We start from the raw sequence: 23513 nt of genomic DNA, 5'->3' as shown, positions 1-23513 counted from the left end.
TAGCAGGAAATCTCACATTTCGCACTGCGTGCTCCCGAGCCGCCCGTCGGGCCCCAACGCCCGCGGAAGGCATGACAGAGCCGCTCCAGCCCCGGCATCAAGGCAAGCGGAGGCACACCGGCCCCGAGGGGCTCCGGCCGGGCGCCGGGCTGGGAGTTTGCCGAGAGAAAAACTTCATCCAGAGGCTGCCGGCAGAGCGGCTGAAGTAAAGAGTACTACTGCGGCGGCGGCGGCGGCGGCTCCGGTTTGCGGGGTGAGGGGGCGAAGCCCGCCCCGCGCCCCTGCCCGCGGGCGCTAGGCAGAACGGGCGACGGGGAGCGGGGACTCCTCTGACCCGGCGGGGACCGTCTTCCTACCCGACTTGGGAGGCGGCTGACAGCGCCCGGGGGAGCGGCCGTGCCCCCCTGCCCGCCCCGCCCCGCCCCGCCCCGCCCCTGCCCCCGCCGGCCTTCAGAGGGGGGGAAAATGGCGGAGGGGGCGCTTCTCCCCGCTCCCCCCAACCCGCGCGGGCGGGAAGAGCCCCGCGCGCCCCCGTCCCCCGGCGCGCGGCAAGGGGGCGCGCGAGCCCCCGGCGGCCCCGCCAGGGGGCGGGGCGGGGCGGGGCGGGGCGGGGGGTCCGGGGCTGCCGCCGCCGCTGCCGGCTGCACTGGCGGGGCGGCGGCGGCGGGAGCGGGAGGCTGCGGAGGTAAAGCGGAGCCGGCGGCGGCTCTGGGGAGGGCTCCCCTCCCGCCGCGCTGCGCCGCGTCCGGCGGGGGAGAGGTGGGAGGGGAGGGGAGGAGAGCGGGGCGCGCTGCCGGCTGTCCCCTCGCAGCCGCGGCCGGCGCGGCGCCTCCCCCCGCGGCGTCTTCCGCGCGTGCCCGTGCCCACGCGGGGGCCGCGCTGCCCCGGCCCAACTCCCTTGGGCGGGCGCGGAGCGGCGCGGCCGCGCTGTCAGCGCGGGGCGCGTCCTCCCGCCGGCGCTCCGCGGGACTCGGGCCGGCGGCGCTTGGCGGCGCGGTAGTTGGTTTCGGGTCGAGCCCGTTCGCGGCTGTGATTTCGCGTTAGTGCCTGGGTGCTTTATGCCTTCCCCCTTGCAGACAAAAGCGCACCCGAGACGTCGCCAGGGAGCGACGGGGTCTTGCGAAGTCGTGCGTGGGAAGCGCTAAACTGCGCTCGGGACCCTGACAGCCGAGAGCCGGGGCGAAGCACACCCCCCCCCCCCCCCCTCTGCCGCTGGGGAGCCGTCTCTTGCTGTCCTCTTCGCCGTCGTTTGCATAAGCGAGTAGTTATTTTGCCGGAAAAAAAAACCCCACTTGGTGTGGTGTTTACAGGTTTGCTTAAAAGAAGCTAACGGGCCTTGGCGGCGCTTGCTGTAAAAAGTGATTCGGAATAGGAAAGCGGAATCCCGCCGACGGTGGGCTTGGCTGAGGGGAATGCCTGTGCAGAGAGAGCTACGGTGGGCACTGGGTTCTTCTAGCCGGCTACTTCGTCTTCGTGCGCGTTGAATAGTTATTTACTTCAGGAACTCGGTAAGTGGCCGGGAAGGCGTGCAGGGGCGGCTCTTCTGCTCCCTTTTGGAAGGGAAATTGGGTTCCACAGCTACCCCACCTTCTTGCCTCGCCGAAGGACATTGTTCGGACTTGGTGGCAGCGAGCTCCGTGGCTGGAGCGGGGATTACTTACGGGTGAGCGAGGCTGGCTGCGTGAGGAGGGTCTGCAGGATCCCTTCTGCTGCCTGCGAGTGAATGATACGCGCTTAACAAATGCGACGTGAAGACTCAGCTGTGTGTGTGTGCGTGTATTGCAGGCTCTGGTACGAGGAGGTAATGCGAGTGCTGTTTATGCAGTTCTGGTATTTTCGAGTGGTACGTTGTTGTTTGCATTTAGAGTGACAGTTTGGTCATTTGAGTCTGTGGCAGAATTTTGCTCGTTTTCATAGTGTTCATATTTTGCCTTTGGCCGAGACGTGCTCAATAGCATTTTAGCAAGCTACGCGTAACAAAATACGAAGGGCTAAATCATTGGCAATAAACGCAGTCTAACTTCACGCTTTGAAAAGACACAGGAAATGATAGCATGGATTCTGAAAACAAAATACTTAATGGACCGACACAAAATATTATTGTCCAGGGTCTGTGCTGGATCCAAAGCGTGCCCACCACCAGGACTGTACAGCAACAGCCCAAAGAGAAAAAATGCACCGAGACTGTTCTTCGGCTCTTACTCTTGGAAGAGTTCTCATGAGGAAGTGTAGCAAGCACAGGTTAATTATATATGACGTTATGGTTAACTGAAGGAATTGAATGCCTAGCACAAGAGTCTGTGCGTGTAAGAGAAGCTGATTTAAGGTAAAGTGGTGTCAGTGTAAATTTAGACCAATTGTGTCATTGCGGTAGAAGTTGCTATGTGGACATCACTTGTTTGCCATTCTGGTTATGTCATTTGGGAAGAGTTGGAAGCTAAACTGAAAAAAACATTGCTCGTAAAATAAGAGCATTTAGAGTTGGTGTATGTTTTGTTTCGTTTTTAACCAAGAAAAGTGGTTTTGATTTAGAATATTAATTAAATCTTTCCTGTACGAACCAAGCCGTGGGTAAGAGCTTGATGTGTCAGCATCTGTCTGCATCTGACTTAATGATCAGAGAAGGTTGATCCTCCGCTTTTTATGTGGGTAAGCTTCCAGCAAAATACATTTTGCTAGATGATGAAGGGTTGCAGGATTTGTCCTTGTATAGTAGTGTCACAGTATGAGTAAATGAGAGTGGTTACCAGTATAGGATCTGCCTCAACCTGGCTTGTCATTATGCTGTGACTAAGGGTGCTTGTGAAGAGTGCAAAGGCTGGCTCCAAAGCAGACGGTTGCACTTTGGGGTACCTTGTATCTTGTCTGATTTTCTTCTGCACCTTCTTGCAGAGCTGAGGGGTCTTGCAGTCCACTTGCATTTTCAGGCTAATTCACCCCAATAGCAGTACGGTAAAGCATCTCTGTTACACTTGAAAATCAGTTTCTCTCCAGGTAGGATTGACCAGAGACTGCTTCACCATGATGCCTTTCTGGTGTTCTGCTGAAGTAGTTTTTGTCTGTATGCATAGCAAAAGTCGTTAATCGATACTAGCTCATTTTAGGGGTAATGGGTCTCTACTGTGGGCAAAGTATAGATGGCTCAATATTCTCATATATCCACATTTCTGTAGAATGAAATGAATTATTCTAGCAAATTCCCAATTATGAGGTGGCCATAGGTGTGTACAGTAGGAGTTTGAGCCAGATGTGCCTGAAAGGGACCATGCATTTTCACACTTCTATCTATATGGATATGGTGGGAGAGGTATGTAGTATGCACAAAGTCCCTGTTGACTTCTGTGGATTTACACGTGTAAAATCAGAGGTGCAAGCAGATTCAACCAGATCTGTGCTAATACTTGTATTTCTTGTGTGAAACGCCGGTATTTTCAAGACAAGGATCTAATTTTCCACTACTTTGCACCCCAGGGTGTGATCCTCCTAGTATGTGTTATCAGAGACGATTTAAAAAGCTGCCACTCCTCAGTGGGATGCAATACGAAGTCCAGCCAATGTCGTCCAACTGTTGCTAGCAGTTACCGTGTGCTTTTTGTCATGGTGGAAGTTTCTCCTAACCCTTCTCAGCTAACAGTTCCTTTACATGTGCGGGTTTAATACGTTCTTGCCTGTTAATATCTTGTAGCATTGAACTCCATAAGTTATCTGCATTAAATCTGTTGCCTTTGAATATTATTGGCTCTCTCTTTGTTTATATGTTAGAAGGAGACAGTAGCTATTGAAATTCCCTAATATAGCTTAGCTGATCTTAATTATAATAATGGAGTCTATTACAATGCATATTGTAAGTGCAAACTGTTGTTAAAGCTTAGGCAAGATATTGGGGAAAAATAATGTCAAATTTTGTTTCTTTGTAGGTTGTGCTATAATTAAATATTCAATATTATAGGAGACAATCTTTGAGTCCCAAGATACTGATGAAATGACAGTTAAATCGTTTTTCCCTCCTTCAAAGCAATGTGCAGTATTCCATTTGCTACAATACTGGGAAGTCTTTAAGAGTTGAAGAGTCATTTAACTTTTTATTCTCTGTAATCTATAGTTTAGTTCATATTCAAGGTAGATAGATTGGAAAATGCTGAACATGTAGGACGTACAGACATAAAAAACCAGAATTAGGTCCACTGGGAAAAAGCTGAATGAAATCCAGGAAAGTGTAGAGAATTTGTAGAATAGACATTTACCTATAAGGAATACTCTTTTTTTTTTTTTTTTTAGGAGCTGCTCATGTTAGTGAAAGCAAAAAGAACTTCATTTTATTAAATATTTATTTAGTTTGTTGAAGTAATACTTTGGAGGTTTTTGAATTTATTTTCTACACCAGCATAACTTTTCTCTACTGTTCAGCTCTTTCTTATATTCTGATGCAGCGAGCTTATTATTGTCAGCTTTGATTACAGCCATATATATTTATTTTTGTAGAGCTTCATAGCAAGTCTGTAGGGCAATAGACCCTACCATATCACATGTCTAACTTATGACTTTATTTTTCAGCAGTTATGGCAAATCTGCTGATCAGATCAGAATTAAAATTATTTAGATAGAATTAAAATATGCCAAAATTAGTGAAATGATGAAATGCATATGAGCTCATTCAGTTTCCCTTTTCACTAGTTTTTTTTTTGGGGGGGGGGAGGCGCTATTTTTGTTTTTAATATAGAGGGCAAGCTGTTGCTAATTAGCATGGCACTCTGGAGGTGGTCTCTATGTAAGCTAAATGGAGAGGATAGAATGAAGGGGAAAAGAAAACAAACCTGGAGAAGTAAACGTGCCAGTCTTGGAGGCGTTAAAAAGCTTTGCACATAGAGTGGGTTTTGTCCTTATTAGACAAGTGATGGCAAAACTGTTCCAGGTTACGTGTAGAACTTCAGACCGGAGTTGAATCCTGTGCCGATGCGTGCGTTCATGCTGGGTACAGGCAGAGGGGCCTCTCTTGGGAGAGGCTCCAGTTTCTCTTTTACTTCTTGTGCAGTGCTACAGCTTGCCTCCCGTTTGTTTAGTAGGCTGGCATGGGGAGTTGATAGACGGCGGTGTGGCGCTGGGAGCACGTGCATTGCCAGAGTTGCCACAGGCTCACTGCAGAGGTGCCATTAACACCACCACTAGGCATCAGCTCTGGTATGTTTGCCATGGCTTTTCTTTCATGGATGTAGAATATTAGAGACACCTATGTCTGCTACTGTTATTAAATTGCTGAAGGCTTATTTACTTTGGATAGGTCTGTAATATGCAGAATTCTGCTTACGGTATACACAAATGAATATACACACGTGTGCATGTGTATAAATATTTCTATGTGTATATGTTAAAACATATTTCATGCTCTCGGGTGAAACTTCTGCAGCTGCTAAGGGGGCAGGTTTCGAACTTGCACAGCATAATCTTAGGGTCTAGGGCTGCTGATTATTGTTGGAGTATTTGGCAGTCATGATTCTGGAGGTTTTAGCTCTTATCTAGGCAGATATGAAAAAGCTGCTCCCTGCGGCAGCAATATGTAGCAAAGTAATAGAAGACAAGCTTTAAATAAATGATAAATTGAATCTTTATTAAACCCATTCTTGCATATGGGAAGCATCCTATGAAGTTCTATAGAAAGCTGCCTTCCTTGGGTCTCTGAATGAAACCTGATTCACCCCCTGCAAGGGCATGCTTTGCACTGCCAGACCAGGAGGATTGCTGTCTAGCTCAGTACAGGTAACGCATCTTCCTTTTCTCACATCTCCTTCCTCTTGTAACTGTTTAACCTATGTCTAGATTCTCTGCAGATGCTTTGGAATTAATGATGTCAAGTGAGTGGCGCATTTCATCAAAGTAATACAGTACACCCTATCTCGAAATAATGGTAAGAAATTGTTTTTCTTTAAGAGAACCCATGGTATTGGTACATGTAAATATTTTAGCAGTAGATACTATTTGGAAATTTAATTTAGCAAAAATCTCAGAAGTAACTAATAAGAAAATCCTGCTCTTTAAAGCTTTCCATCTAGAGTTCAAAGAAAAGTTAAAGGAAGTTACAGATCATATGTCTTTTATTTTTTCTGGGGTCAGCTGCGGGAAGTTGTGTAGCTATATTCTAAAGCACATTCAGTTTTCTGTAAATGTAGATATTTCTTTGTTTGGTCACTGTAAAAAATGCTGTTCCAGATTGATCTCTGTTTAGGTGATCTAAGATGCCACTCATGAAAGCAGTGCATTCTCCTGTTGAATCCTTTGTGCTGCTCCTCTGAGGTCATCCTCAGACTTGCTCTGAGATCAGAAAGTAAGGTAGCTGATGTTGCTCTGTATGTCAGGAGACCTGTAAAGCAATGCTGTATGATCAAGGTGAAATATGTGAAAGGCTTTGCTGCATTTTCGTAAATAGTTTCAAGAGTTTTAACTCAGAGCAGCCACCTTGCTTCAGCCATCAGTAGATGTTAATATTTTAGCTAAAATATTTCCCTTTAAAAATTTGTCAGAAAAAGAAATGGAGTAATTTTCAGGTTTACTGTACTGATTTGCAAGTTTACTGCTTAAGATAGGATGGCAATACCCCATTTCTCATGCAAAATTTGGGTTGACCTCCGTGGCTATAAGATCATGCCCTACTTCTTTTCTTTGTAAGTTTTTCACAAAGAATATTAGATACAACATTAGCTTCTTGTTTATATTATAGTATTGCCCAAGGGATATTCGGTGTCCACCCACATCACTTGCTTTCTTCTAACCCATTATCCTTAGGGTATGAGAATTGCAGGAATAAAAGTATATAGTGATTAAAAAGCAATGTTGAATCGGATTCAGCACTGTGCTCTTGCAGCAATGGAGACTAATGGCACGCTGACCTGTATGAGCAGGAGCGTGGCCACCCGGTTGAGGGGGGTGACTATTACTCTTGATGAAGCTGTTCTGGAATATTGCTGTGTCCAGTCTTTGGCCCCAGTGCAAGAAAGGAAGGAACAAACTGGAGAGAGCCCAGAGGAGGGCTGCTCAGGTGGTTGGGGGCTGGAGCACGTGGCATACAAGGAGATGCCGAGGGATGTGCATTTGCCCAGCCTGGAGATAAGAAAATGAAGGTGAATTGCTGCCTTCCATTTCCTGATGGGCTGTTATGGAACAGAGAGAGATGCCCTTCTCTGGGGCATATAGAGAAAGGATGAGGTGCAGTCGTCACACATTGAAATGGGGAAATTCTGACTGGGCATACGAAAAAAAAATTAACAATGAGAATGGTTACGCTCTGACCTGGTGTCTGTGGAGATTGTGAGATTTGCCCTTGGAGATGTAAAAACTTGGCTGGACAAGACTCTAAACAGCTTGATATTACTTTGAAATCAGCACTGCTTTGACTGGGAATTGGAGGACATGGCCTCTAGAGGTCCTTTCCAGCCTAAATTATTCTGATTCTGTAAGAAGATTTCCCACAGAGAAAATAAGTATCCTAAGAGTTATGCTGAATAGTCTTTTTAATTACATTCTTAGAAGGGAAGAGCTATTTGTTTGCGGCATCAGAGGAGCCCTTTGTGTAGTACTCACAGCCAACATAGTTTAGAATAAAAATTATTTTGTAAAGTGCACGTGCAAAAGGAACAAGTTTGAACTGTCCGTGGGGCAAAATGCTTCTGCACCGCGCTGCTGCCGTGACTAGTCACAGTCTTGCTGCTGTGTGTTGAGAATAGCTCTGGCAAATAAATGTAAGGCATGTCAGGTGGTAGTCTTTGCTGGACGTGGCTGTGGTTTGTGTAGGTGAGTTCTTCACAAGTCTGGGAAGGTATGTAACACATACTAAATTTGAAATGGCTGTTATAGTTTGGTGTAGTAAAAAAAGTGCCTTTTTTCATTCTTTTTTTTGAGTGACTAATGAAGCTCTCTAAGGTTGATTGTTGTCATGTCCTTTGGTCCTGATGTGATGAGAGTTCTCTCGTTGATGGAGGGGCTCACTGTTGTTAGTTGTGGCATCATGTTTGACCATTTGTGTTTTGTAATATACAGCTTGGATATAAGATGGGCTGTTTTTCTCAAAGAGTTGTTTCATATTTCTCAGAACTAAGTTTGTGCTAAGGCAGACAAAATATCAGCACTTCTTGTCTTGGGCATCTGGTGTGAGGTCGTAATGACATCACCAGGAATCCCCATAGATTTGGCCTTAAGACTTCAGTTTCTCCTCGAGTTAGTGATGACCAAATAATCTATGTTATGTGAGTTGTAATTCTGCCAGCAGTATTTGCTCAAGCAGTATCTCACTGAAATAACATTAACTTTATATATTGATGCCTATATGTTCAAATTGGAAAATTCAGTAGTGGAGAACAAGTTTATTTCTTATGCTGTATGTCTGTGTGCATACATGCTTACTTGTGGGAGAAGAAGGGAGGAACATATCCACAGTAGCCACCCCCCCCCACTCCCCCCCCCCCCCCCCCCCCCCGCTCCTCCGCTCCTCCCCAAAACAATTATCTGCTTGTTTTGTTGCAAATGACATTAAATGCCTTTTACCAGTACTTGAGTTAAATATGCTAGCTGTATTCAGTCTTAAAAGTTAAAATTCTTGTTCAGCTTTTCAGAAAGACTGTGGGGAGACAGTATATACATATCTATATATATAGATATAATCAGCAGCAGTGTAAGTAGATACTCTCAATCCAGGCTGCTGTATTTTCTCTGTGGGCCACGCTGAGCCTGGCCTTCCTGCAGAGGTACAATGGGCTTGTATAAAAGCTTGAATGATTGCTGTCGGCACTCCGTAGGATGCATAGACTTCAGAGGCTTTTCTCTCCAGGGGCTGCCTACCTGTTCAGGCCACAGGATGGGAATCGAGGAGGCATGTTAAGGAGAACAGGCTGTTGCTCAAAAGGGTATCGGGCAGGAGATACGATACCTTGTACACCCAACAGGGAAGGGAAGCTGCGTTTTTTTGCTTTGGCCCTTACCTTCCTTGAGTCCTGCTTTTGTCTTTAATATTCTTAACAATATATATATATGTATATTTATATATTAGCATTGAGATTCAAGCTTTTCAACTCTAAGGCTTCCAAAAGGACCTGAGAGTGACTTAGTAATCAGGAGATACTAGCAATTTTGAATCCCTTTTATCTGCTCTGTGTATTTACATCATACTCAGGGTGTGTTTTCCAGCATTGTACACATATAAAAGGGAAAGGTGATTTCTTTAATTTTTAAATGAAAGCTGAAATGCATGATTTGTTATTGAGGAAGCATAAGAAAAAGGCCAAATACCACTAGATTCAGATCAGAAATACGGGAGCAGCTCTGCTGGTTCTAACAAGATTGTGATACAGAAATAGCTTTGCTGGTAGATCTGCTGTTTTATACAAAATCAGTCTGGGTCTTTTGGTTGGATTTTACAACCAATTTTGACAATGTTAAGTGTCTATCTTTGATTTAGACCATTTCCTGATTTGGGAAGCCAGTAGAGAAGTGTTTTCAAAGTAATATTAGGAGCACTAAGGGCTAGACAGGCAGGGGCGCTTTGTTAGTTCAACACTCACTGTTTTGTGCTGCTGGTGTGGGAAGAGAGACACGAATTGTCTTTTGTGGCTGCAGTTCCTGCACTCTGGTAGAGTCTGTCTGAGACCAGGCAATTCTCAGTGGAAGATGAAAAAGGCCAGTACAGAGCAATTTCTTTTTTTCTTTTTTCTTTTCTCTCTTGACTTCTTTCTCTCTTGTCCTGCTTTTTTTGTTGGGCAGGAGTGGGTTGACAGAAACAGTGCCTAGCTGCATCAAAAGGATGGTAGAGGCCATGTTATTGAAATCACATTTCCGTTTTTTGAAAAGGGAGTAGAATTTTCTTGTGTCAGTGGTTCAGCTGCAGAGGTGTTTCAGCTTTTTTTTTTTTTTTTTTTTTTTTCCCCCTCCCAAGTTAAGTTGACTTAACTGGGAGAAGTTAATTGTGTGTGCTCAGTGTTACTGCAAACACAGTTGACCAGTCCTGGAATTCCCTTGGGTGCTCACAGGGAATTTTGGCATAGACATCTGCTTCTTCCTTGAGCTGGAACTGGGGAGAGGGTCAGAGTTGCAATTGATAGGGGTGCTCAGTGGGAAGAGGAAGAAAGGAAGCATGTCATGAACCTGAGACGCGCTCATTCAGAGACTTCAGTGAAGCAGGGCTCTGGTTTTGATTTGTCATTTGTCTATATTGGAGGTAGCATTAAGGTCTTCCCTGATTTTGTCCTGAGTATCGTTGTTCTGGTCATGAGTATGTTTGTCTTACTCCTTCAAAGCTTCGCTTCGTAACTGCCCTTTCTCCTTACTCTTCCAGGATGTCAAACTGGCTTAGGTCCGTGAAGACCACTCTGGTGTCAAGCTCCCTCTGACTTGCCTCCAGTTCTCAGGAGCAAAGGTACAGTTACAGGGGTAAGTTAAAATCCACTCACAGAATCCCCTGAAGGAAATGAGGACTTTAATTAGTGCCCTCTCCTTTTCATGGCAGTCTCTGGTAGTTCAGTCCATGACAGCAGCCTATCAGTGATAGGGAAATCCAAAAGAGTGGAGTCACTTTGAAAATGTAGTGAAAAGTTAATGGATAGAGTACTTACAGGGAAAATACCAATGCAGGCTGTGTCAGGTAAGCACTTTAAAAGTGAAAAGTGCCCCCCTGTTGATTTGTTCTCCTTTTAACTGATCTCTTTGAAAATCTAATTGGAATCATAGTTGAACTACCATGATAAAATATGTTTTTGGTAGATAAAGTTGAGATAATACACATTTAGCAATTGGGAGTGTTGCTGGAAATAGTAGGCACATGTAGAAATGAACACAAATTCCCATTTCTTGTTTCATCCTAAGGGCAAAGTACCCTTGGTGCAAAGCCCAGGGGACCTATATAGTCATTAGCAGATGGAGGGGGACATTAATCTTCTACCTACAAATCTGCCCCAGCACATAAAGCAGGGAGTGTCTGTTGTGAGGATTGCTAGAGGTTGTATTAAACATGATAGTATAGTTTATAATCACAGTGCCAGTCACTCTTGCTGTTCATTGCTGTGTTTTCTTGGTATTCTGTGTCTTTGGATTTCACTTTTTCTATTGGTGTATAATGGAATAGTGACAGTGCTTCTGCTTCTTGAGATGTTGGCAGAAGCTTCTTCCAACTCTTAAAAAAATCTCTTTCTTGCTGTAAGCACCAGAATATGTTAGGATATACTTTAAGTACTTTTTTGTGCATAGGGAGAAATGTATGGTTTTTCTGTGTCATTCAGTCTTTCTCATTTGGCAGTAAGCTAGGAGGCAGGCATGGTTAATGAGGTATCTCAGCAGCGCATTTTTATGGGAGCATAGTTTAAGGTTAGGAGTATGTCCAGTCTCCAAACTGCCTAGTGAGCATTCTGTATTTGGAAACAAATGCCATCTGGCAGTGGTTAAGGAGTGCATGCTTATTCTGCTCATGATAGCCAAAACATGCTCCCTGCTGTGTGCTTTTGGCAGCTCTGTGCTGGCAATATGTCTCAAATGCCAGTTGCATGTCCTTTCTTCCTTGTAAGTGTGTCCCGTAAGGCATGATTTAGCCTAAATAAAAATGTGCCTCTGTTAGACTTGGTAACATATGGAAAGAAAGAGACTGCTTGTTTTAAAAAATCAAAGTCTTTCTGAAACACCTGTAGTACATTATTTCCACTGTGGAAGTAAAAAAGATGATTATCATGTCTTCCTATACTCAGTTGCAAATTGGCCTTAAATTCCTGAAGATTTGATGATTTTTGTGACACTAATTTGTAGGCATGCTACACTGAAAAAAAAAAAAGTGTGTAATTTATTCTCAGAACTCTGGGTGGAATTTCAGTCCTAAAGTAGCTGCATATTAAGCTTATTTGAAGCTCTAACTCTACTTATCTGTTCAATGTATTAATTACATTCATGATCAAATTTATCACATTAATTTGTGGTCTGAACATATAATTATCACCTCTTATATTTCTTCATATTTGTTGAATTGTTTTAAGTCAGTAAACATCTAAAATAAGCATTACATTTTATTGAAAAGATACCTTATGTGTAGGCAGCCTGACTTTTACAATCAAGTGTTGCAAATGTGCTTAGCTGAATTATTTGAAGCAGTTTGTGCATTATGGTACAATGGATACAAATTCTTAAGAATCTGAAGGTAAGTAAATCCAATTTATGATTCTTTGTCATTTTTATCTTCAGTAACAGTTTAGCAGGCTAAAAAAAGCACAGTTTAAAAAAAAAAAAAAAAAGCTAAACAAAACAGTGAAGCTTTTTAGTTAAGTGCACCTGCATTTAAGGTCCAGTCAACCATAGGCTAAGTAACCTGTTCTTAGAACTTGGCTTTAGAAATGTTTATGTCTTTAAGCTCTGTATTGCTTTTTCTTTGAGATGATCTTAGACCTCCTTTGTTTGCAGCAGATCTTGCTATTTGGCAAGATGATAATTCTCAAACAATTTCAATGTCTTTTTCTAAACCAATGAAATTCTGTTGAGATCTGATAAGATATGGAAGTTTAAAAATCAGTTTCTCTTCTCTAACCTGTGTTCATTAGGAAAAAGTTATCACCTTGCCAGAATCATGAGCTTTCCCAAAGTTGGGATTACTCAATCAGTAAAGAAGGGGAGGAACAGTACCCATTGGAAAATGCTAGGTTTTTAGTTACCCTGCTTCCGTGTATCTGTTGAAGCCTGCCTGTGGTACCCGATTTAATGCTCCTGTTGCCCACTCTGCTTTCACAGTAAGAATGAACAATGTGCATTTCCTGGGTAGGAGGTAAAAAAAGAGGGCCTTACTGTAACCCCTTCCTCAAACCCATAAGCTTACCTCAGCAGCCTGATATCACGACAACTTTCTCTCTCTCTGGCAAGAAGGACTCAATTCAGTTGCTTTTAATAGCTGATCTAAAATGGTGCATATTTCCTTTTAAGTTCTTTGTTGCATCCATGTTCCAGCTGTATCCTGGATATCCAAGGACATGGACACCTATGTCCAGGTACCTGAATACTTTCGTGGTTGTCTGTGCTATAGTGAAGTTGAGAATCAAATCTTGCTGTGATCTGTGTTGAAGGAGCAATGCTGCGTATTGGTTAACTTATTCATGCTCTAAAAAAACCTTGGGTATGACGTGCAGAAAAGGTATTTTAGAAAGTAGGTTGCAAAATCAAACCCTCAGAAGTTGTGAAATGTCAGATTTATGTTATTTTTTCTGTGTCTGTAACTGATGCAGGAATATAGATCTTGCAACTGTAATTTGATCATATCCTAGCCACCTGAATTGGTTAACTGTTACATTAAAAGATGTGTGGCATGGTCATGGTATTTAGTAAATAGCTTGGTGGCATTTGTGTGTGAGGAAAAACTGTTCACAGAAGTATTCATAGAATTTGATGCTAAGTTGTTATATACATGTAGAAGATAAACAGAATTGGTTCAACAGAATTTAAATTCCATGTCAGCTAAATATATTTGCGTTATATAAACTTAATGCAGATTCAGACCTGCAATAAGTAAGCATGTTTAACATGATTGATTTCAGTGAAGTTTCTCCCATTTATGCTGGTGTTGAATTCTGCCTCTAGTCAAAAAGAAATTTTCTAAAAGTTCTGCCAACACAGTTTTGTCTCGGAACAGCTCTGAGGCTCGCCAGCAGTGTTATTTCTTTTGCGTTGTAGGAGCAGCTCTAGTTACATGCCAAAATATGGTCTTATTTTTAAACTGAAAAATAAATGAAACCTATGTAGAAATGGAAACTTTATTGAATGCCAGATTCTGACCACGTTACTCCCATTGGAACCACTAGGAGCACTTTTGCAATCTGCTCTGTCTTTATAATGTTAAGAGGTATTTCACAATGTGGGAAATACTGGAAAAAATGAGTGCAAGAAGGGCAGGAAACATGCCAATGTCCATGTCTTTTTTTAAAAAGTTATTATAACCTACTTGCTGAGATGTGTTTTATGCAGATATCGGGTGGCCAGCCAGCGTCCATTTCAAAAGTGTTATTTTATAGAGAAGAGGCATGTCGAAAAATTGGGGTACCTAAATATTCTCAACATAATCATAATTTCACGATTTTGGCCTGTTTTTCTGAGACAGTAAGACTTAAGATCTGGGAGGCTCTGTCTGTCAGGCTTCTTCCCCTCCCATTTTCGCTAATTTTTAAATTTCTTGTCCAATGTAAGCAGAATTTTAAAAAGTTAGTTCCAGTAAGATAGGAGTTAAAACAGATGGAGGGATTTGGGAAGGAGAAATACAGTACTCAAGAAGAGATTGGTTTGCTCTAAGCATATCCTCCTCAGATACGAACCCTAGTGAAAAAGGCCCAGATGTTTTGCCTCTAGCAGCGTGCAAACAGTCAAATCCATTGAGGGCTCTGAGAAGACACTCTAGCGATTTTGGGCAGTCGTTGACTTTCAGCTTGTGTGAAAAGGATAGAGCAGGTATGCTATCTCATCATCCTAGCATAAAAGGCAGAAATTTGTGTTATTAATCCAGAAGACGTTCTGAGTGGATTTCATGACGGTCTCAACTTGGTCGTGAGCTGAAGACTTCGGAGCAATTACAGAGGTAAGTATAATCAAGCTGAGCTCTGCAAGTGTGGTGAATGCTAAAGGAGACAGCATTTTGAAAGTGTATTCAGCCAGGTAGTACAGATAGCAAGAAGTCTAGTAAGACCTGAAATGTTCACTAGTTCTAATAGCTGAACAGTTGTTCTTGATATGCCGCTAGACAGCTGTGGTCCTGCTAACCTGAGGCATAAGGATAGCATATTGCTTAGCACAAGTCCTTGTGCGTTTGACAGTAAGTTGTTTATAGACCAGTGTGGCTGGGTGGTGTTACACTGTTGACACTCAAGATTTTTATCACCACTTGTCAATGATGAATAGCATTATTAGCAGTGTACCCACTATGAATGCGTAGTATTTGAGGCTGAAGTTAATTCATAGGATTACAACACAGAGGCCAGTCTGATGAAGTGCCCTTCCGACCCTGTTCTTTCTTGGTATTGGACTTTCATTAGGTTCTAATCTGCAGAGCAAAAGCTCTTCTATGAGGAACTCGATTCACCTTGGGCGATGCATAGTCCTTTTTAGACTGGAAAATGGGCATGATGGGTTTGTGTTCTGAGCGGATAGCCCTTAGCTCAGATGACAGATTTTGTGCATAGGCCTCCTGCTTTGCACGTTTACACTGCTTTTGGGGGTGGAGTTGTAGTACTACTTCTACTTGCAGTTGTCTAATACTTGCTACTTTTATCTCGATTCATGAGATGGATCTTCACTTTGTACCTAAAGGGAATTAATAATCATCTTCTGTAGGCTTTTGGCAGGGCATGGTCAGCTCTAGGGATCTTTGACTATGGTAATCTCATTGGCAAAAGATGTAACTTGACATAAATTGGATTTCCTATTTTCTGAAGCTTGAAGCAGCCTGTACCTTTGAGTTTTAGAAAGAAGATGAAGATTAAGGGCATAAAAAGGCAGTTAGACACCAAGCTTTCACTGACTGTATGTGGTGCATAACTCCTCCCTGTATCTCTGCAAATCTTAATTTTTCCTTGGTGTGTCTGGTGGGTGTTCAAGGAGGCAGCAAAGAAGCTGCTTTCGACTACTTGGTTCTGTAATTATAAATACACTGACTTTTGTATGAGAAACATCAGACAATAAGTCTTGGTGATGGTTAAGTTAATTCACTTTTAGAAGTTCAATAATTCATCTAAGAAGTGTCAGCAGCTGGGTCTTGTTAATGGTAAGCCTTTCATTTCTGTTAAATCAATGGTGAATAATAGAATCCTTCAGAGAAAAATGATGAAGTAAGCATTGATTTCCAAATTGGGTGTCTGATATTGGAGCATTAATAAAATCCAGAGCAAGCAGGCAACTAGGACCTCATACACTCTGATCACCTAAGTAGTAATCAAGGAAAATCAATGATTTTTGTGTATGGTGCTAGATCTGTTAACATTTCATCTGTCGCCATTCATCATTGTGTCTATAATTTCACTTTTATAATTGTTTTGATTTTGGGGGGCTTAATAGTATGCATTGAATCAAGCATTTACCATCAAGCTTTTGTGAAACAGAAGTGGCATTGCGGCATTGTCTACTGTTTACTAGCTGTCTGTCTTGAGTATTTCAGGGCTTTCTATAGCGGTGGTCAAAGTAATGCCTATGTGTTTTCAAATGAGCTTCAGTCCCCTTAGAGGAGTTCCAAGCAGACTTCGTGGAGTGCTCACAGCTGCAAGGAGCCATGTTGCTTGCTTGTATGTAGTCACATTCAGTCTCACCAGCAGGGCTGTTACGAACATTTCCAGTAATGATGGTAAAACTCTGTCAAAGGAGAGCAGTTGTAGAGAACACGTTCAGAACAGTCAGGCTCCTGGCATGGCTTCCTCTGCAACATCTTCCTTGGACTGCTCCCCAGCTACACCTTCTGGCTCTGTGCGCTTTGTTCCAGGCCGTCCTGTCTCGTCGCAGAGGGCTGTGACTGTCTGGATGTGTCAGAGGAGGAGATTGATGCGGACGTGGCCAGATTCTGGCCTTTGCTGCCTTTAACGCAGAGGACAAAGATTTTGGTGACGGGAGCATCAGCGAGAGACCCGAGAGGGAGTAGCTGATGGTAGAACATCCCACCGTGGAGGCGTGGAGGCCGTTGGCTTTTGTGGATGGGGGACACCTGTATGCCTTGCACTTCCAGCCTCAGAGTCGGTGAGGTTTTGTAATGCAGCGTGAGGGTTACAGACTTGTGGGTGTGGGGTTTATTTTCTTTTATTATTTTTAATTCTATTTGGAGGCTGGGTTCAGTGGTTTTGTTTAGAGCTCCTAGGCACTGGCTTTTTCTGGCCAGTATTGTGCTTAGCAGCGATCTCATTTTGCTCAAAGCTGTATTGAATTTGTATGGAAACCCACATACAATCAAATCTGCTTCCTGTTGAAGTCAATGGGAGTTTAGGCTAAAACTGGACCAGGATTTGGCCCATAAAGCATAGCAAGAAAATTTAACAGTTATAATAAAACTCTTAAGGCAAATAAAATGTTCTAGCAGGTGTTCATAAATGTGCTTTATGCTCATAGACTCTGTTAAATGTTAATACTAAGGTCCTGCAGAAGCTGCACATAAGGACTGTGTGAAGGAAGCAAATGTCTGTTAAATGTGCTGTGCAATATTGTAGCAAAGGTGGGTGGCAGTGCAATGCCACGCTACCTATTAGACTGAAATATGAAAGCTATTAGAGATTCTGCTGAATTTTCATTTTGTGAGGGAGTAGTTTTCAAGAGAGAACATATATAAAAAAGCCATGTGTTGTGCAAAAGTGGAAGCGTCTTTGTCAGTGTATGCAGTTTTCTTGGATGTATGCAGAGCTTATTAGGGACAACTGCTAACATACTGTATTAACAATAAATTTAAAATAAGACAATACTTGCAAGGAAAATAATAGCTGAAAAGCAGCTATTTATTTTTTGTATAATTAATTTTCTTCGAATTAGGTCTTTTTTTTTTTTTTTTTTCATGCTTTAGATGAACCCCCCAGGCAGAAGTCCTAACATAACCCTAAATACATTTTGAGCATAATAGGTGTTGGCAGGATTTTATATTTAGATCTCTGTCTTATACTAACTCTTAATATTTTTTCAATCCATCACTTCACCATCAAAGCACTACTTCATCAAAGCACAGTGAGGTCCGTTTCAGATTTCCAGGAGCTTTCTGGCCTTCTTTCTGGCTTGTAGGGGATGCATTTATTGGCTTTTTCAGCAGGTTTTGCAGCATGCCCTGAAAGCTGGTAGCTTGTACTGGCTTGGTTTCTTCTAGCAGTTAATTTCATTAGGATTCAGGTCAAACCCATGGGACAAAAAAAATATCTGTGTGTACTGGAGTCAGTTCCTAAAATGACACCATGAATGCAGCAGTCATTGTTAGAATGTGTTTTGTTGGTGTTTGATTAATTGACTGAGTTATCATATCATCAATGCTCAGTCATTGTGTTGCAGGATAAAAGCAACCACATATTACAAAGATACTCTCTTTCCCAGTTAACTTAATTTTCTGTGCTAAAAGAGAATGCATTAGATTGGAAAACACTAAGATGGCTGAGTGAGGGGAGGTCTTTCACACGACATTTAGATCTATCAAGTTAGAAGCATCGCAGCTGCCCTTGTAGCACATGACGCTGTCAGAATGTCCACATAAAGTCAGAAGGACTCTTCCACTGTTGCCTTGGTCTTCTCCTCAAGTGTTTGTCCCTGCTGTGGCAGTGCTGGCATTTTTTTTAGCTGATGGGGGCAGGGGTGTCTCAGAAAACTTGCTTTGTTCCACCTTGTTGTGAAAAGGGTCGAAGCATGGACTTAAGACAGAGAATTCTCATCACTTGCTTCCCGAACAGTCTCAAACCACACCTCCCAGGGTGGTGGGACCTCTGAGCTTTCTCCTCTGCAGTTGTGCTGCACTAGTGTGCTTATGAGTTTTCAGACCAAGGCTGAAGATCATCATCAGCTAGCAGATTGGGAGTTCCCACACGTAGTAGAGTCTCTTTTCTTGTAATTCTTCTGGGACAAGGAGGCCTAGTAGAGAAGCACGGTGGGGAAAGACTAGGAACTGCTTTTAATCAAGTGGAAACTATATCAGTACTTCTCTTGTAAGTTGTGGCACTTCTAGAATAGTGATATTCATGCAGAACTTTTAATCCCTGTGGTACATTACAAATGCATTGTGTGAGAATTAAACGTTAATTGAGGCCATTATTTTATGAGTGGACTATTTATATAGTAAAGTTATTTGAAGTAATGGGCCATGAATGCATTTTGTTTATTAACTTCCCCAGTGCTCATTCTTCTGTATCTTTTCTTATCACAGAGCAGTAGTTTTGAAATGGAAGGCTCTCCAGTGGCTTTAAGACCTGCAACATATAAGGTGTGTTACTTATAAATAGTTTTCTTGATTTCAAGACATGCAGCAGCATAGAGTCTAAGCCTTTGGAAGACTGAGCTTTCAGGTGACTTTCTATCTGAGGAAAAAAAAAAAAATAGAAGAAAAGGATATTTTTAAAACTTGCTTGATTCAGGTATTTAAATGGTCTTCTCCATTCTAAAGATGAGAAAGTAGGGTAAGGAAAATGATTTGCGGTGTCTGGGATTACGAAGGGAAGTCTGGCAGACAAGGAAATTAAATTGAGATCCCCTAAATGTCAGGCTAGTTCCATAACTACTAGAATATCCTTTCTTTCTTTTCTAAAATGTCTGTCAGAAATGTTTAGGTTTTGTAGGTTTTCCATAGGACAACTGCTCTGTGGCCCTGAGGGTGCAAATACCCACAATTTGTATAAGTTCATCACCCTTTGAAGTTGAGAGTACTGTATCTGTTATTAAATCTGGAAAAAAATACAGTGTCAAGCCAACATACTTGTAATAATATTTTGGATTTCATTCTCTAATTGTTTAATGGAATTAATATGAACGTTTTGGCTATAAAGTTGGACAGCTGCAGCAGGATGTGATTTTTAACTGGCTCTTCTTTCAACACATTCTGGCAAACTTTACAATATGCAATGTTATAAAAGTCCCATTTATCTGTCATGTAGCTTTCCTGCACTTCCTTCGTTTCCAGTTATTTATCTATTGTTGTTTTTAAAGGCCAAGTTCAAATTGTTCCTCAGTTCTCAGTTATGATAAAATGCAGTGCAAGGCAAAACCCTTGCATGCTGCCTTCCCTCTCATCAAAGATGCTGGGACTTGTGCATGAGTGGTGGTTACCTGACAAACTGCAGCACTAAGTGATGTAGTGTGTAACTATACTACCTGTCTGTTCATCACATCTTGTCGTGGTTTCCTCTGTGTGCTGAGAGACCATTTCTGCACTTCAATCTCTTGCTTGTTGCATCCAAACTCCGTTTCAAATACTTTTGTCCAAGTAAGGAAAACGTGAGGAAGTTGCCCACAGATCCGTGCTAAACTCTTGTTTTCTAGTAGAAACTGTTGTGTGGTTTTTGGGGTTTTTTTGTTGTAGGTTTTTTTTTTTTGGTATGTTTGGTTTTTTGGTTTTTTTTGTTTTTTTTTTTTTTTTCCTGGCCTGTTATGTGCTTGTGAAATTCTGTGAGCATTTATCGTTTTTTGATATGTTACAGTACATTTGGGCTCTGGACTTCTGAGCATTGCCAAATGAACACAGCAGAAAGAGTCAGCTGTTCATAAGGAGGGAGTATTGTATTTATATAATAATTGTATGCTAATAATATATAGAGAGTATATGACAGTTTAATGAGGTTTAAGTACCATTGGGTTGACCTGGCAATCTGTAGCGCTCACCGCAGCATGGCTGTTACCTCGCCTGTGTTGTTTTGTGAAATTCTGGAGGCAGCAGGTAGGAGACCCATCGTCACAGCGAGCTCCAGGGGAGGTCAGTTGCCGCATGGGCAGTGCCAGTGGGACTGTGCCAAGCATTACATTTTGTCTCTACAACCGGGACAGGTTCGGGCACTCTAATCAATTATGAAATTGAGTATTGTCTATTTTCTTGGAAGATGTTGCTTTCTACCCCTTGGTAATCGTGTGGTGTCCAGAGTTGCTTAGCTTGGAAAGCTTTCAGGGCTTTTGCAGGCCACCAGGTTCAGAGTCTGGAGTCCACTGGCTATAGCGAGCAAAGAATGGTGATAAATGATAACTTGAAAAAACCCACACATGTGAGAGTCCTGAATAAAGCCAAGATTAAAGTGATTTATTCTGGATGATTTTAACAAAAAGGCAGCTCTTATAATTTTAAAAGAATACCTTATAAACTCATCTTCTGAAGATAAAAGCTATCAAGCACAAAATCATGATATTGTACCAGATACCAATTACTGTGGTTTCTTAATGTGTTTGTGTTTTTTGGTTTTGCATTTATTAAATGTTTAGAAGTTCAACTGTAGATATTTTTAATCAAAATCAGAATTTTCTCACAAAATGGGTGATTACATCATTTGCACATTTATATTGTAAGACATTTTAACGATATAAGCATTTTTTCATTTGGGCAGCAACCATAATAAATTGAAATAAAATTCAGCCTTGATTGATGTTCTATGTGTCATGTACAGGGCAAGTCCCATCTATTAAATGTGGTTTGCCAAGGCAGCAATATTAGTAGCATTTGAATGTTTTTCTTATTAAGGAGAAAAATGGTCAGCAACATCAATACCGTCTGCTCCAAAGACCATGGTAAATGGAAACTGCCTGCAGCGCATTTGAATTCCTCACTGTATTTGGGATGAAGGTACGATGCAGGCAGCGAGGTTTTTTTTTTTTTTTTTTTTTTTTTTTTTTCCTCTTGAAAATTAGGATAGACTATTACAGTTCTTAGGATGAAAGAGAGAGGCTGATTACAACATAATGGAGTGTACCATATTCATCTCTTTGAAATATGACCTCACTCGGCCTTTTCCATTTTACAATCGATTCTCTCATTCCCTTAATGAACCTGTGCGTTCATGAGTCTTCCTTGGAAGTATGCACATGAAGTATTACAGTAGCAGAGAGTAATTGTCTGACAAGCAAGTGCAAGTAAAGTGTCTCTCTTGTAGTCTTGTTGAATAACATTATGGACCGTTAATGCATCGCGTCAGGTTTCATATTGTTTTGTTAAAAATTATGCAACCATATTTTTCTCAGTTGTTCATAGTTTTTCTAAAATGGTAGCTTCAGAAGACTGGTTCAACATCATCTGGCTTTATTTGCAGTACATATGTGTAAGAGGTGAGCTATCAGAAAGCTACTCCTACAAAGTCAGTGCTCTGTTGTCAGGTACTGAAATTGAACAAACTGTAATGTTATGTTAAAGGAAGAGAGAAGGGGCTCTTTGAGAAGAAGAAAAAGGTATAAAGTTATGTAGATAATTACTGGAGTTACCATCATTTGGAAGATGTAATTTTTAAAGGATCAAATAACTAGCATGTGACTTGTATCTATTGGCTTCTTTTGGCTATCAGTGTGATTAGATGTAATAAGAGAATACTGTTAATTATTATGTTCTATGTTTTAGATGTGTGTGTGTGTCTTTATGTGCATTTTGGATGTATTTTTAATATGAATACAGATTGCTTATATAACTATAAACTAATATGTATTGTATATAGCCATAGCTAATATAGAAACTATTTATGGATGGTTTAAATACATATACGTGTGTATGTATATAGTTTTATTATCAACCCATAGGTGCTTGCTGCCTGTTGACCTTTTCAGCTTGCTATAAAATACAAAGCCACCCACTTGGTGATGTTCAGAAATACAAAACAACCTGAATGGTACCCAGGGTTAGACTACAAGCATAGAGCTTGTTGTGTTCACCACTGGGAAATCAGGAGAGCAGGGAATGTGGAACAGAGTCCCTCGTACCCCAGCCTAGCTCTAGTCACAGAGCTGCCAGGAAGGCTGAGCCTGGAACTACCCAGGAGCGTCGGCAAAACCTTTTGGAAAGACATTGAGACTAAACCACAAGCAGAATAAACCAAACAGAGAAAATTTGCGGACGCCTGAAAACCTTTGTAATGACAATTTCATTGAAATTCTAAGCATTTGATGTATTACCACCAGCACTGATCTGATAAAAATGACCATGAAATAAAGATTGAGCTCAGAGAGAAGCAACGGTTCTGTCTGTTATGTCAAAAAGATAATTCATCATGTCAGAAAGCAGCGTTTCCTTTCAATTAGGCCAAAGTCAGTGTCCTAAAATGTGAAAATTGCCTTCAGCAGCAGACCTGTTCTGGTCATGAACTGTTGCTCAGGACTAGGAATAAGAAATAAGTAAGAGTAAGGTTAATTTTATAAAACATAAGATAGAAAAAACCCTCAAGTTTTGGATCGCATTAGGCCTATTAGAAGTTTTTTATTACTTTGGAAGAAAAAAACACCTTTGCAAATGTAAAGCACACTCTTCTTTTTAAATAATATCTTTCACTTTTGATGAAACTTTAGTTCCCGAGCAGTGTGATCTGAATTGTGTTTGTTGCAAACATGCTAGTGGTTGCTTTTTCACTTTGCCCTTCTCCCTTAACCTGCTCTGTATGACTATGGATCTTGTTAGTTTTTAGCAGTTTCTTTAGTCTGGAGTAGTGTAGCTGACTCCATGCAGGTGAAATTAGCTTTTCCTTTTTTGAATAGAAAACTTACTTGGAAACACTACATCCTTTTGTTGTTGTTGTTTGTTTCATTAAAGGAACCCACAGTATGCTGTCAGGATGTTTCACTGTGGTAGGGAGTTCATCTGTAATATTAGGGTTTAGCTGAAAACTGACAATTGGAGGGTGGGAGTATTTTGGGTTTTAAATGTTGAGAAAGAAAAACCATGCTAACAGATTGCCATTTTTGTCATCTGGGAAATGGTGTCCAGGATGGTTGAAAATTTGGTCAATTTAATCCATCCAGTTTATTGCCAGTTCTTTTTTTCTGTGGTTGATGTCGCTTGAACAGGAGTGAGACTTCTGCCAAGCAAAAAGCTTGGTCGTACAAAATGTGGTTTTACGTGGAGGTGTCCC

The 23513-nt window shown here is 41.7% G+C and overlaps 1 protein-coding gene across 4 annotated transcripts in view; it reads left to right on the top strand.

Moving 5' to 3' along the window:
- Positions 1-614: 614 nt before the first annotated feature.
- RARB (retinoic acid receptor beta) overlaps positions 615-23513 on the top strand; it is a 336747-nt gene continuing 313848 nt past the window's right edge. The window contains exons 1-2 of one of the 4 annotated variants that reach the window (XM_049798659.1): positions 615-685; positions 10316-10396. The gene's annotated coding sequence lies outside the window, so the exon portion shown is untranslated. Of the gene's footprint in view, positions 686-1645; positions 1664-10315; positions 10411-23513 lie in introns of those variants that run through there. The other 3 variants (XM_049798658.1, XM_049798661.1, XM_049798660.1) reach the window with 3 other exon arrangements.

The sequence above is a fragment of the Accipiter gentilis genome, chromosome 4 (assembly GCF_929443795.1).
Source record: "Accipiter gentilis chromosome 4, bAccGen1.1, whole genome shotgun sequence".
Classification (NCBI taxonomy): domain Eukaryota; kingdom Metazoa; phylum Chordata; class Aves; order Accipitriformes; family Accipitridae; genus Astur; species Astur gentilis.
The sequence above is the reverse complement of the archived record's forward strand: the minus strand, read 5'-3'. Positions and strand labels throughout refer to the sequence as shown.